The sequence below is a fragment of the Artibeus jamaicensis genome, unplaced genomic scaffold, assembly GCF_021234435.1.
Source record: "Artibeus jamaicensis isolate MK-2021 breed Jamaican fruit bat unplaced genomic scaffold, CSHL_Jam_final contig_1157, whole genome shotgun sequence".
Classification (NCBI taxonomy): Eukaryota; Metazoa; Chordata; class Mammalia; order Chiroptera; family Phyllostomidae; genus Artibeus; species Artibeus jamaicensis.
The window spans coordinates 2,914,857-2,930,787 of NW_026521226.1; the positions used below are offsets into that span (position 1 = coordinate 2,914,857).

Sequence of the window (15,931 nt, forward strand, 5' to 3'; positions counted from 1 at the left end):
GGCAAGACATAAAAGGTGTAAGTGCACAGAACAATGAAGTGTGGGTTGGCATGAAACATTATCTGGAGAATTTTCACTGAAGCGATTAGTCCTATACTTACATGACTTAGGCTAGGTCTTGGGTGTTTCGAGAAAGTTGCTGAAGATAGTATATGAACACAGAAAAAAATTATAGGATTATATTGTTATATATCTCTGAAAAATAATGACCTCGCCTCCTCTGTATCCTTTTTGATTGTGGTCTCTGATGGTTACATGTTACAGTTTGTAATATATGATCTAAGTAGCAAATAATGTTGCTTTATTTGCATCTTCTCTTAACTAAAATGTAGCTATCATATCCATGCTGGGTGCATAGTCGATATTCAGTAAACACTTAATAAATCTAAAAACTGATATGTCTTGTTTCCATTGTAGGTACTAACTTGTCTATGATGACAAAGTTAAACTGAATATTTACTATGTGGAGAAGACTAAATTTTTTAATGTATCATCTAATGCTTTTGAGAGTTCTGTGGGATAGTGTATATGCCACAACCATTTTATTTAAACTTTATTTGAGAGTCATTGTTACTGTTAGAGTATCTAATATATTCCATTCATTCTTTTTTTTGAAAAAAATTAAAGATTTTATTTATTTATCTTTAGAGGGAAAGGGAAGGAGAGAGGGAGAGAAATATCAATGTATGGTGCATCTCATGTGTCCCCTGCTGGGAACTGGCCTGCAACCCAGGCATGTGCCCTGACTGGGAATCAAACCACAATCCTCTGGTTCGCAGGCCCATGCTCAATCCACTGAGCTACAGTAGCTAGGGTATATTCTGTTCATTCTTGATATATATGAAGACACAGGAAATCTGAACTAATCACTAAGAATATCATGAATGAAAACAATACACAAATTTTTTTAAAGAAATGTGATCTGAATTTACTCTGGAAGCTTCCTCTTAATAAGTATAATGGCAATAGCATTTTTGGGTTTACATGTATAAAATTTTGTCTTATAGTAGTAGTATAGTATGCCTGTCTTCCATTATGACTTAGGTAGTGGTAAATGTGTGTTTTTGCCAAGACTTTTCCTTCTGAATCACAGAATAAATGGTGAGATATTATCAGCTGCTTATCTTTAATTCTCCAGTTCTTTTGAGGAATAGCCAAGTCACGGAAGTCCAAAGTCATGCAGCCACGAGAAAAGTGTTTGGGGCTGATTTTTCTGTTTACATGAGCACCTTGTTTTCATTAAGTAGGAACATTATCAGTGGTTCCCTAATTATTTATTAATTCACTTATCTCCTCTTCTTACTCCTTTCTAAAGGAAGAATCATTTTCCTCCCAGTGATTTGCACACTTGTTGTAATCTGTGAATTCCATGAACATAACACACAGCTCTTTAAACTACTTGAACCACAAAGTTCCCAGAGGACAGGCAACTGTAAGAAAATGCTGAATTTTTAATGTCTACTGAAATTTTGTGTTAAGAATAATCAAGAACCATCGAGGGATTAAATCTGCCAGGACAAGCATTGCATTTTAAAAAATATCTCATCATAGCGGCTGATCCTGAATTTTAATTTTGTAAAAAATATAGGAGGAGAATGAAAAATTACTTGCAAAGCCACTTTTTAAAAATGATCTCTTCAAAAATTTTGACTTCACCTTCTGGAATATGTTCAAATGCTTGCAGTATTTAAACTTTTTTCGAGATTGGCTGTCATCTTAGGTGGAAAAAGGTATGTGGGAGTTGTTTTTCTTATGCTATATCAGGAAAATGAATGCAGACCTCATACTACATTTTCCAAATCTTGAAATTTCAAAGCTAGTTAAAAAGCATAGAAATGTAAGGGGCATTTTCAATTCTGGCATTGTTTCACAGATTTCAGAGAATAGAAGCTAAAAAATAGCATAGATGAATTGATTTGCTTTTGCAAGGAAACTGGTTGTAGTTCTGGCAGTAATTATTTAAAGTAGAGCCTTCTCTCTGCCCAGAAGTAGATTCCCAAGAGCCCAAACCTAATTATTTCAAAGGTATTGATTTTCTTGTTAGACACAAGGATTAGTCTGGTTGAATGCACTGAAACTCAAAATTACAACAGCCTGTTGTTAAACTTAAATCAACTGATACTAACAACTATTTGTTTGCCATAGGTATAAGCTAATTCTATTGATCCAGGAATAAATGTCATCATTCAAGAAAAATATTATGAATTGGTATATTTCCACTGATAATGCCAGCCATAGAGCTGGAACTTCTATTTAGTTTGCTTGACTGTTAGCCCAAACGCTGATTTTCACTGGGACCTAACACAGGTGCTTTGATAATTACAGTTGCTTATTTGTTTGTAATACATGTGAAATGGAATTTCTCTGCCAAACTGCTTATAACTAAAGTCTTTTCAGGATAGGTTACTTACTAAATTAGACTCACATGATGTGTATTATATATGTTATAATTCTCTTATTTCCCAGCTGGGCTTGAGATGAGAGCAAGGTAATAGAGTTTGTTCTGCTGGTGGTAGAAGAGATCTTATCTTAACTTCATCATTTTTAACATACAGAATTTTAAACACTAGCATTCTTAAAATCATATGGTAAAAGTAATATAAACTAGGAAGTATAAGTAGAGTTTTGTGGTAATCTGTAAAGAATTTCAGCACATTTAAAGGCAAAACTAATAAGGAATGTTATCCTTAGGTTTTTTGTTTTCTTAAATTAGGCTTATTTGGCTTTTATTTCAAATTTTAAACTTAGAATTCCAAAGCTGTAGAAAATGAGTTGCAACAACATCTGGAGTATGTGAAACATTTTGCATAAATGAATAAAATGAAAGGACGGTTGACATGAATCTCAATAGTAACCCCAACTCTGTCAGCCAAGTTTAAGCAAATTTGTTGTCCTCTGTAGGCCTAATTTTGCAGAGAAATGGTGTATGATTGGCATTAGTAAAGCCACCTCATTTGGTTTGACTGTGCTTCCTGGTTTAGATACAACTTAGAGTCACGTTTCAAAGCCCTGTGAATGTCCAAGAAGAAATGTGCTGCAGGAGCACCAAATGACAGTTTAAGAAGGAAGGGATTCTTTGCGGGCTCTGGTGCCAGATTGCCTGGGTTCTAATCTGCTTGACCACTTCCTGGTTCTGAGACTTTGGCCATATGGCTTAATTTCTATGTACCTTGATTTCCTCATTTATATAGCGGAGATAATCATAGTACTTATTACCTCAGAGAGTTGTTTTATTACATGAATTAAGATAAACACACATATTTCCCATCTAGAGGAGTGATAATTTCATATGGTAGTATCATTTAAAAATCTTAATAAACTGCTATTAATATAGAGTTATACCTCAGTACTCAGCTTCAGAACTCTTCAAATCCTGTACTTGTTGCATTTTGATGAGAAAAAAATGTTTCAGCACTTGACGCTTACAGCTCAGGACTTGTAGCACTTGCTAGAACTTGTATGGGTCATACTGCCACCCTGCGAGAGAAAATGCTTCATCATTCACTGCTTAAAAATTTTTTCTGCACTCATCATATGTTCTGCAAAGAAGTAATGGCAACTTCAGAGGTACCACTGTATAACCTACATACCAAACAGCATACAGATCATTTTGCTTTGTAGCTTAATGAATAATCACAAAATGGACACAACTATGTATTCTCCAGTTAGATCAAGAAATAGGATATGTTCCATGTATGGACTGAATGTTTGTGTTTCCCCAAAATTCACATGTTGAAGCCCCCCCAATATGATGGTATTAGGAGGTGGGGCATTTGGAGGTAATTAGATCATGAGGGTAGAGTTCCCATGAATGGGATTAGTGTCCTTATAAAAGATGCCCCAGAGAGCTTTCTCTCCACTTTCATAATGTGAGGACACAGCTAGAAGTAGGTCATCTATGTACCAGGAAGGGAGCTCTCACCGAACACTGAATCTTTTGGTGACTTGATCTTGAATTTTCCAGCCTCCAGAACTGTGAGAAATAATTTGTTGTTTAAGCCACCTCATCTGGGTAGTGTTATATAGAAGCCTGAATAGTCTCAGACAACCTCCATTCCAGAAGCCCCTGGAAGCTCCACAACTCCCATACTTCTCCCACCCAGCTTTTTCCCCAAAGTAACCACTATCCAACTTCTAATAGTATAAATTAATCTTATCTGGTTTTAAGCTTAATATAAATAGAATCACATAATATATTTAAATTATTTTGTGTTTGCCATCTTTCACTGAACTTTTATTTGTAAGACTCATCCACATTTTTTGTCACAGTGGTTCACTCCTTCTTATTTCCATGTAGTATTCTGTTGTATGGCTCTTCCAGAACTTTCTTATCCTCTTCTGTTGATAGGCATTTGTGTCATTCTCAGTTTTGACTATTAATGAATGTCACTGTGAACATAATCATGTCCTTTGGTCCATATTTTTGGAGGGATATATACTTGGCATTAAAATTTCTGGGTCATAGGATTGATATGGGAAACTTTGGAAAACCTCTGTTTAACCTTTATTTGCCCAGGCCCCAGGTGCAATAGGAGAGCGATGGGGCTGTCTGGAGAGCGGATAGCCAGTAGGACTGGAACTAGCACCCCCACTGATAGAACGATTATCACATTCTGCTTCTTTACCCCATGTTTGTCACGTACACAGGAAGACCCCTAATCTATATATTCCCCAAGAATCCTTTGTTCAGGGCTCAGAATTTGGAGACTGACTCCTCTGGGCCCATGCATGTTAAATAATAAACCTCATACTCCAGAATCCCTTGGTGTCTGGTCGCTTCATTTCCGTGCAACAGGGTATGCGTATATTTAGCTTGAATCAAGACCACCGAACAGTTCTCCAGATGTATCAAATTACACTGCGCCATGTGCAGGAGTTAGGAGTTTCACTAAGCCTTCACCAGCATTTGATAGGCAGTCTTTTCCATTCTAGTCATTCTGGTAGGTTTGTGTTGTCTCTTATTGTGATTTAATGCCGTTCTTTCATGACTAGTGAGGCTGAATATCTTTTCATATATTTATTAGCTATTTGGATATAATTTTTTAACTTCCATCACCTCATCTCTAAAGTAGATATGAAAATAACACCCTAAAGCATTGTTTTAAGGATCAGCTGAGATAGTACATGTGGAAGTACTTGGCAAATGTTTTCCAAAGCACATGAAAACTTTAATTTGTGTAGTATGTTTTGAATGTCCAATTCTGTTTTCATTTCTAATGCTTAGATTTAGAATTATTGTAACAGCAGGGAATAAATTCTCCTCTACAAAAATGGAAGGTGTCTGAAACAGGTTCACTGATACACGTTACTGCATGTGTTGTTTTTAAATTGATGAAATGTTGTAAACATTCAGTAGCTTGTAGTGATTTTCTGTTCATACAAGGGAGAAAACACAATTTAATGAGGAGAGGATTAAATTCATGCTGAAAAGGACTACAGAATGTCATTTGGTATAAATTTGAGAAGAGGCCAGGTCTATGATATGTGCTTCAAGAAGTTCTTAGAATTTGAGGGCAAGTAAGTAAAACTGCATGTCTTCTTTTCAGTATCAGGATATGCAGTTGCCATAAGTTATAATAAATGTTTTGGGTGTAACATGTGCTTAATGCCTTACATACTGTTAATTATTATACTTTTAAAATATATTTAAATATGAGAAACACAAAGTCCTCTTTTTCTTTTAAATATATGCTTATTTCAAAGCCGTGAAACAAAACTCATTTTATTACCACATGTATTTGCTAAAACACCTTATCTGCAAGGGAGTGTTTATTTGGGGGGGTAGGTAATAGAATTCTTGAGGGATTTATTTTAGAATATAATACCCAGTGCTTTACACAGCATGAGCATTATTTTTGAAATGACTGCCCTGAATCCCTATTCTTACAGGCCTGTTTGAAAATAAATTTTACTTTCATATGGAGCTGAGAAGATTAAAAGTTCAGGCAGCTATTCTTTATAGTAATAGTCTTCCTTATAGCCTAGTCTGGAAGAATGAAGATGATCTTGAACCCATGAATATGTAAGCCGGCCTTGGCCATCACCTATACTTGCCTGGGCAACACTGTGCATGAGCTCGAGGATGGGAGCCCGTCTGCCTGCCTCATTCCTCTTCCTTTCTCTGCAGTGGTTTTCCTACTGTTCTCAATTCATAAATATTGATTTTTGCATCTCTTGTCCTGATGTTCAGCTGATCCAAATTTCCAAGTCAGAGCTGGGTCCTGGCAAAGGCCTTTGGTTCATCGTATGCATGATCAGCATGTTTGATGGCTGCCACATTTTCAAAGCATGCCTAATGCAACACTCTAAATCTGTTTTCATGCTTCTTGATAGTGTACTGTCAGAAATAAAAAAATAAGGTTTTTACCATGTGCTCTGCTTCTCAAAATTCAGATTTTACCATGTTTTATTGTGTTGCATGGCGATTTAAAGAATTTAACAGATTTTGGGATATTTTAATAAATTTTATTATTAGTCCCAACATGCTTAATAATCAATTAAGAATTCTGTATGGAGAAGCCTTTTTAAAATGTTAAAAAGAAGTAAACCCCTACTTGAATTATAATGTCCTATATGTTGGAAATCATGCATACATTATTAGAAGAGTTACAGTTTGTTTTTTTTTTTTCTCCTAATGTAACTACAGTGAGAAAGAAAGTGGTTGAACAACTTTGAACTGTGAAGGTCTCTGATTTGACTCATGTAGGTTGCAGAGATGAGCCACAGTGGACCAAGAACATTGCAGACACTGTGGATCCTCTTCCCTCCCTCTGCACTGCCCCCCACCCACTGCCAGAGAACTGGGAATTAGGAATGACTGTCTTGTTCTAAATGAGCCACATGTCCATGTGGGCATACCGAAGAAATTGGTTTGATTCATAGTGGTTTGCTAAATAGTTTTTTGTCTTTGTTTTGGGGTGTTTTACTAAGCAATTTCGCTTTTTTCCCCTAATTATTAAATAATGAAGCTTAAGACATAGACAAGTATAGCCCTGGCTGGCGTAGCTCAGTGGATTGAGCGCAGGCCTGTGAACCAGAGTATCGTGGTTCGATTCCCAGTCAGGGCACATGCCTAGGTTGCAGGCCAGTTCCCAGCAGGGGACACATAAAAGGCAACCATACACTGATATTTCTCTCCCACTCTTTCTTCCTCCCTTCCCCTCTCTTGAAAAATAAATAAATAAAATATTTTAAAAAGACACAGACAAGTATAAAAATAAGTCAAGTTATATATGTATCCACTTTTAAAGTGAATGCAGAGTATAAGTATAGTATTTTGGCAACACTAATATCAGTGTAATTGACATTAGTATATAGTCTGCTCTTTTTACATTTGATGTACCTTTTTGCCTGTCCCTGTGTAGTTCTGTGCATCTTTAGTGGCGGAAGTGTATTCACTTGTGTGGATCTACAAGTTTATTTAACCAGTCCTCTGTTACTTGGTACTTAGAGTGTTTTCCACTTAAAATAATGTGAGCCTTTTTGTAGTAATAACTTTACATACAGATTTGAAGTAAGAGGAATATTGTGATTTGAAGTGGCATGTTCATCTTAATATTAATAAGATCTGTAGATCATTTCCAAAGAATGTTTTTCGAAGTATTGAAGGAATTTCATTGTAACCTAATGTGAGGTTTTCAACCAGTATTGCAAATACAGTTGATCTTCATTATTTGCTGATTTTGCAGATCTGCTTGTGTCCTAAAATTTATTTGTAACCCCAAATCAATGCCCACATTGCTTTCTCAGCCATTTGTGGAAGTGCTCAGGGCAGTGAAAACTGTAGTTCTTGACATTCTGTTCCCAGCATAGACCAGAGGGGGCAGCCTCTTCCTTCTTGCTTCAGCTCTCATACTGCAAACAAGTGTCAATGCTGCCATCTGTTTGGAGCCACGTTTGTGTCCTTTCTCATGTCTGACTTTGCTGTGAAGAATGGCCCCATGTACATGTGCCTTATAGAGAAAATACCAAAGTTTTGTTCAGGCATGACTTACAGTGTTATTTGCCCTAAGTTCAATGTTAATGAACCAACAATGTATATTAAATATAATCACCTTGAATAGAAAAACACATCAAACAGAGTTATGTATTGATCAGTTGACAAAAATCTTGTGACCAGAGGCTCCCCGGAACCTAACCCTTTATTTCTGCTAGGCACAATGGTTCAATATTCACTGACTCATTCTTGTGGCAGCTTTGTAGAACATAACTCCAGATAATTAGAATTACCCGAATAATGGTCTAGATAATTGTGGACCACTCTTTAGAGATTACATGATAGAGACAGTTCATTTTATCTAAAGAAAGGACAGACAGGAACCCTTAGCCTGCAGATGAAGTAAAAAATCTTTTTATAATTTGCATTTGTATGGTATTTTGAATATAAGAAGCTTCAGAATACATCAGTAATAGGTTTTTAGACATATTGCCTGTATAGCTATGAATTAAGTGAAGAAACCTTGAGAAAATTTTAATTTAGATTTTCACTTTCCAGTTAAGAACAATTTCATTGCACATTTAAATTTTTTCACTTTATGCTTTTTGGAAGTTTTCTTTGTATTTAAAAATTGATTATTTTTTGTACTTACACATATGAGATTTAAAAAGAAATTGTTCTTTTTCTTCCCATAACACAACCACTATTTATAATTTTGGTAAATTTTCTCCTAGGATTATCTATGAATAACCTGTTTATAAGGGTGTAATTAGAATGCCCTTTGATGGCCTTTTTATTTAAAAAATTCAGTGTTACATGATAAACATCTTTTTATGTTGTTAGCTGGTTTCCCTGAGCATCAACTTCAGTAGCAGTATTGATAATGGGGTGTTTTAAAGGCATTTTGTTATTTAGAAGGTTATTTAAGGAAACTCAGTATTTAAAATCCCCCTTAAAAAGTGAGTGAACTTTGTAGGTCAGGCTTGCTAAAGCAGAACACCATATAGTTAAACAAATGCAGTAGGAATTAGTATGAAAAGCTTTGTGCTGTAAAACAGATTTTATGCAGTTACTAACTTAATGGACTGCTAATCTGAGTTTGTTTTATTTCTCTCAGGCTTAATGGTGAGTTGTTTGTTAATATCTGATAAAGTCATTGTTAATTGCCTGGACTTTGAAGTACCTAAGAATCCCAGAGATGACCCAATGTCCCTTCCTGACTTAGTACCTTTCTGATACAGTCAGGTCAGTGAGAGAGAAGGAGTCAAGATTCAGAATTACTGGAGGTAGGAGAATAAAGTAACCTTTATTTTTCCATGCTCTTTCTTGCCAGGATTCTTCAACTGAATTGTTTTAATAAAAGACTTCATAAGAACCATTGGTTTCTCTATATATTCTCCAATATTTCAGGGAAACTTCTACAAATGGTATCATCTGAATCTTTATAACCCTCAATAGAGGCCTCTTTGGTGATGATTTTTCCCTGTTTACTTTTATGTGTAATATTTACAATTTAGAGTCCTCACTACTTAAGTCTCCTTTATTCATTTATTTCTTTTTTTACATTCTGTAACATTACCTTGAAATTCCTTTTTCCCCCTCCCATTTATTTCTACCTTTTGGTAAACATTCTATTAATATGCTCCACATTCTGTAAAAATACCTAAAGGTATAGGCTTTCCTTGAAGTTTTTTTTTTTTAGCCCATGGTATTGCCTTGTTCAACTAGTATTATATATTTCATGATTTCTAGCCACTCTAATGGTTTAGTAAACAGCAAGTTTTTTAAAAATGTCATTTTTGGAACAAATTAATATTGACAGTCTATATTTCTATATGTACATTAAAATCCAGATGAATGTTCTCAGCTGGGAAGAAAAGTATAGTAACTCAAACAGTTGTCCTTCTGAAACAATTTGTTTCCCAGGCCAGCTGTGAATGCCATGTGTTTTTCATGGGATAGGGCAGCCTGGGAGGGACCATACAGAGACTGGAATTAGACTTGTCCTGCAGGGTCAAGGAAGCAATGGAGGGAAGGACCTCTTTGCAGAGGGTGGTATGAGGTGCTATCCAGCAGCCAGAAACAGTAGCTGCAGGTAATAGTAGGGTTAAACAGGGAGAATCATGAGAGTGCAGAGGGGATGCTATCTGAAAGCCACATGTTAGTATAGAACACAGCAAGAGTACAAACATAAGGAGCATTCTTAAATCATATATAGGGAGTACAGAGCTTCCTGTAAGCTTGGTTCTAAGGAGGCTGGGGTACCAGGCAGGTAACTAAGGAAGGATCTCAGCCATAGGTACAAGTCATTGTGTCAAACAAGAGGTGGGTGAGGCTCATCCCACAGCAAGAATGACTTTATTGGTGGATTCCCCAAGCTTATTTGGGGGCAGCCCTTTCGACGAGGTCAGGACTAGTTCTCCAGATCACAGAATGACTGAGCTGGACAGAAAGCCATTGGGAAACAGCCAAATGAGAATATAGTAGGTGTCTAGATCCCGGCATTCCTCTAGGCATTGAGGATAAAGCAGGAAGGGAAGTAGTCTTGCTGTCTTTGAACTGCCATTTTGGGGGGAGGAAGATAGATAGTTAAGCTGAGGAGTGGCTAAATACATAATACGAAGCAAATATCTAATGTTTTGGGTGATGATATTTGCTATGTTGAAAAATAAAATCGAATCGGGGGGAGGGTTGCTAAGAATACCAGAGGCTTGTTATTTTTGATAGGTTTGCTCCTGAAGTTTAGCTGATAAGTTTACCTTGGTGAGAGAAATATCACAGTCATCTCATGATTTAGAGTTTAGGTCTGTGGACAATGATTTGCATGCCACCGAAGAGGGAATCTGTCCTACAGCTACTCCTGTTTGGAGCTGCCCTCCTTCCTGTGTCTTTACTCATTGCTGCTTTACCAGAATGTTTGAAGCAACCTTGCTTGCTGTATTATGGACCTGAAAAAGGGAGTTTTGTCCACTTGAAAAGCTTATACTGCAAATTTAGTAATTTCAATGGCAACTTGCTTGCTATTAGATTTTCTTTCTGAATGTCAGTGGATATTTTATCTACATATTCACAACTGTCTCCTGAGGATGCTCTATTACAACCACTGAGGTCTTAAAATATGGAGCACTTTGAACACACATATTAGTTAACATTCCCAAGAGGCAGCTGGCACAAATCCGAGTTAATTATTTTTCTCCCCACTTATCTGTGAATTCTCCTATTAATCATTATTTGTAAGCATTCTGGACACATCCCTTTTCTCAATTAGAACTGTAGTAGAGTATTTTTGAGCAACATTTAGGTGTTTGCTTTAATTCCCAGAGACCTAAGGGTCATAAGCAATAAGGAGAAAATCATTTGGAGCTTTTAACCCTTAACTTTCTAGATTTCACTTGCTCATTAATCCCAAATAGTACATTTTTGTGAGAGGGAGATATAAGTGACTTTGAATCTTCATTGTGTCATTGTGATTCAAGAATGTTGGCATTTGGGTATCAGGTGGGAGGTGAAATGCCCCACTCATACTATATTTAGATAGTTTAATATTTTCCTGTGTTTTAGAACCTGTGATTAGTAGTTGTATTTTATGAGTGGAGTTTCTTCTCCATAAAGCTGAACCAAGTAGTTTATCCAAATTCTGACAGTGCTGACCAAATTTCAAAAAAGAGGTGTTTGATATTCAAATGAGATGATAGAAGAAAAAGTAAAAAAATACAAAAGCAAAGAAACATGAAAAGATAATTTTTCCTGAAAGAATAAATTATGTGATTCTATTTTCATATCCAAGTACAACCTTAAAAGCACTGCCTATTAAACACTGACACCAATTTCTCAAAATACAAATTGAATTTTTTATTCAACTTTTGGGGGTAACATTGGTTCATAAAATTACATAGTTTTCAAGTATACAATTCTGTAATACATCATTTGTATTATATTATATTGTGAGTTCACCAACCAAAGCCAAGTCTCTTTCCTTCACCTTTACCCCCACTGTACCCTCTTCCACCTCCCTACCCCACTTTTCCTCTGGTAGTCACCATACTGTTCTCTGAGTCTGTGAGTTTTGTTTTCTTAATTCCTTCACATTCGTCACCCAGCCCCCAAACCCCTTCCCTTCTGACAGCTGTCAGTCTGTTCTCTGTATCTATGAATCTCTTTCTATTTTGTTTATTTCGTTCATTAGATTTCACATATAAGTGAAATCATATGGTACTTGTCTTTCTCTGACTGGCTTATTTTACTTAGCATAAAACTCTCCAGGTTTATCCATGCTGTTGCAAAAGGTATGATTTCCTTTTTTTTTAATGTCCAAATGGTATTTTGCTGTGTAAATATACCACAACTTTTAAAAACATTCTTCCGCTGATGGTACTCGGGCTGCCTCCAAATCTTGGCTATTGTAAATAATTCTGCAGGATCCTAGTGGTGGGCATATTCTTTCAAATTAGTATTTCAATTTTTTCAGATATATTCCCAGAAGTGGAATCAGTGGATCACACAGCAGATCAATTTTTCATTTTTTTAGGAAACTCCATACTATTTTCCACAGTGGCTATACCAATCCAAATTCCCACCAACATTACAGTAGGGTCCCAATTTCTCCACATCCTGGCCAGCACTTGTTTGTTGATTTATGGATGGTAGCAATTCTGACAGGTATGAGGTGATATCTCATTGTGGTTTTAATTTGTACTTCACTGATGGTTAGCAATGATGACCAACTTTTCATGTTTATTGACCATCTATATGTGTGTCCACTTTTCAGAAGTAGACCTGTCTATTCAGGTGCTTTGCCCATTTTTAATTGAGTTATTTCTGTTTTTGTTGTTTGATGTTGACTAGAATAATTCTTTATTGATTTTAGATATTAGCCCCTTTTCAAATGTATCATTGGCAAATATGTTCTCCCATTCAGTGTGTTGTGTTTTCATTTTGTTGATGGTTTCTTTTGCTGTGCAAAAGCTTTTATATTTTTACTTGTGTTCTATTTTATCATTTTATTTTAAGATATATTTTATTGATTATGCTATTACAATTGTCCTATTTTTTCTCCCCTTTATCCACCTCTGCCCTGTGCCTCCCCTCCCACCATCAGTTCCCCACCTTTTATGTCCATGGGTCATACATATAAATTCTTTGGATTCTACATTTCCCATACTATACTTAACCTCCCCCTGTCTATTTTGTACCTACTATTTATGCCTATTACTCCCTGTACCTCTTCCCCCATTCTCCCCACTCCCCATCCCCACCGATAACCCTCCATGTGATCTCCATTTCTTTGATTCTGTTCCTGTTCTAGTTTTTGCTTAGTTTGTTCTTTTTCCTTATTTTTAGGCTCAGTTTTTAATAGTTGTGAGTTTGTTGTCATTTTACTGTTCATATTTTTGATCATCTTCTTTTTCTTAGATAAGTCCCTTTAACATTTCATATAATAAAGTCTTAGTGATGATGAACTCCTAGAACTTGACTTTATCTGGGAAGCACTTTATCTGCCCTTCCATTCTAAATGATAGCTTTGCTGGATAGAGTAATCTTGGATGTAGGTCCTTGCCTTTCATGATTTTGAATACTTCTTTCTAGCCCCTTCTTGTATGTAAGGTTTCTTTTGAGAAATCAGCTGATAGTCTTATGGGAACTCCAACTTTTCTCTCACTGCTTTTAAGATTCTCTTCTTATCTTTAATCTTGGGTAATGTAATTATGATGTACCTTGCTGTGTGCTTCCTTGAATCTGACTTGTTTGGAACTCTCTGTACTTCCTGGAAGTCTCTTTCCCTTGCCAGATTGGAGTTGTTCTCCTTTATTATTTTTTCAACTAACTTTTCAATTTCTTTCTCTTCCTCTTCTCCATCTGGCACCCCTATGATTCAGATATTGGAATGTTTAAAATTTTCCCACTGGTTCCCGAGCCTCTCATAATTTTTTTGAATTCTTGTTTCTTTATTCTGTTCTGACTGAATGTTTAGTTCTTTTGCTCCACGCCGTTGATTGATTTGAGTCCCAATTTCCTTCCCTTCACTGTTGGCTCCCTGTATATTTTCCTTTATTTCCCTTTTCTTAGCCTTCACATTTTCCTCTTATTTTGCAACCATATTAAACCATTTGTGTGAACATCCTGAGTACCAGTGTTTTGAACTGTGCATCTGATAGGTTGGCTACCTCTTCATTGCTTAGTTGTTTTTTCTGGAGCTTTGATCTGTTCTATCATTTGGGGCATTTTTTGTCTTGGCATGCCTGTTATGTAGCATGAGGTGGAGCCTTAGGTATTGGGGGAGATGAAGAAGGTGCAACCCATGTCACTGAGTTGTGGCACTGTATGTCGGAGAGGCATCCAAAAGGCAATAATGCCACTTGCTAGACTCTAGGCCAGCTTTCAGTCACTTCTTCCACTACCCACAAGCAAATTGGGGCCTCCTGGTGCTGATTTCTGGGTGGGTGGTTTTGTGTACATTCTAGGACCCTGTGGTTCTCTCCAATGAACTGTCCCGTGAGGCTGGGAGTTTCTCCCACTGCCACAAACCCCACAGGTTTTTCCTGTCAGAGGTCTTGAAACCTTGGGTTGCACAGTCTGTCTCTCCCCAGTTATTCCTCCTGGTTTATCGACAAATGTGAGACTGCCTGCCCCACCTGATGCCACCTCGTTGGTCTGCATGCTGCTACCTTGCCACGAGTCCTCTCCAGTTTGCTTGACCGTCTCTGCACATCCTCTCCTGCCGGTCTGGATGAATGTTTCTTCTTTAACTCCTTGGTTATCAGCCTTTCTTACAGTTCGATTTTTTTGTCAGTTCTGGTTGTTTTTTGTTTTTAAATTTGTTGTTGACCTTCTTTTGGTTGTGGGAGGAGGCACAGTATATCTACCTATTCTTCCATCTTGGCTGGAAGTCACTCCCGAGGCTTGTCTTGACACTGCTCAAGTATTTTCTTAATGACTTGAGTCTTTGTAGCAGAGGCTCCCTGGACCACTGTAGTCTACCTAGAGTAGCAATGCTCAGAGAGTGGTATCAGACCCATGGCATTTGTGGTGAAGTGTCACTCTGTTGGCCCTTTGTTTTAGGTATGTACTAAGTACAGAAACAGAGTAAGTGTCTATAAACTTTTATTGCAAATTGCCTTGACATATAAGTATAAGATCAATTTTCTAGCAATTTATATTACTGTATTTTTGAAAATATAAGGGAATTTTTCAAAGTTGGTCCTTCAGAGATTATGTGAGATGGTATACATAAAAAGCCAATATAACAAGTGAATTTCATTGTGCATGGTGACTCTTGATACAATGAACTTTAACAATAACCATATTGTCACATAGTTGCTTATCTTCAAGTGACTCATTTTGTAGTTTCTTGAAGGATACTTTACCCATTCCCTGTGATCTTGGCAATACCCCCTTTCCCTCTTTGTGTTCTCACTTGGATCCTCTTGTTCTCCTCTTGTTCACAGCGAATCCTTACACTCAGGGTCATCCCCGACACAGCAGGTGGCTTTCAGGGGCACTCCTGGCATAGGGCACTTAGTCCAGTCAGTGGCTTCCCCTGTCCTCTTCCTGAAGCTCATGAAAAAGATCATCTGCTGCTGGGATCATGAACTAAAACAGTTTTGCCCAGGAGACTGATCCCTGCCACCAGGGGAAAGCCCTGGTCAGATCCAGGAGCAAAGCAGTGTGTGATGGAGACACCTTCAGTCATAGGGCTTCGTTCCTATAGCCTTGGTTTCTGGAGCTCACTGGTTCTCAAAGTGCTTGGATCAGCAGGAGTGGCATCACCTGGAACCTTCATGAAATGCAAATTCTTGCACCCTCTCATATCTACCAAATCAGAAACTTTGGAGTAAGGCCCAGCAGGCTATGTTTTAACAAGCCCTTTGGGTGAGTCTCACATTTGCGTAAATTTGAAAATCGCTGCTATAGTCTTTTCTGTGGCTTCTCCTGTGAGCTGTTGTAGTGTCCTTCTTTGAGGATACTTTTCCCATTCCCGGTGATCTTGGGGATGCC

At 37.1% G+C, this 15,931-nt stretch overlaps 1 protein-coding gene across 2 annotated transcripts in view; it reads left to right on the top strand.

Annotated features, from left to right (window-relative positions):
- The window catches only part of SUCLG2 (succinate-CoA ligase GDP-forming subunit beta), a 270,818-nt gene that overhangs the window by 158,821 nt on the left and 96,066 nt on the right, over positions 1 to 15,931 (top strand). The gene's annotated exons all lie outside the window — the stretch shown is intronic.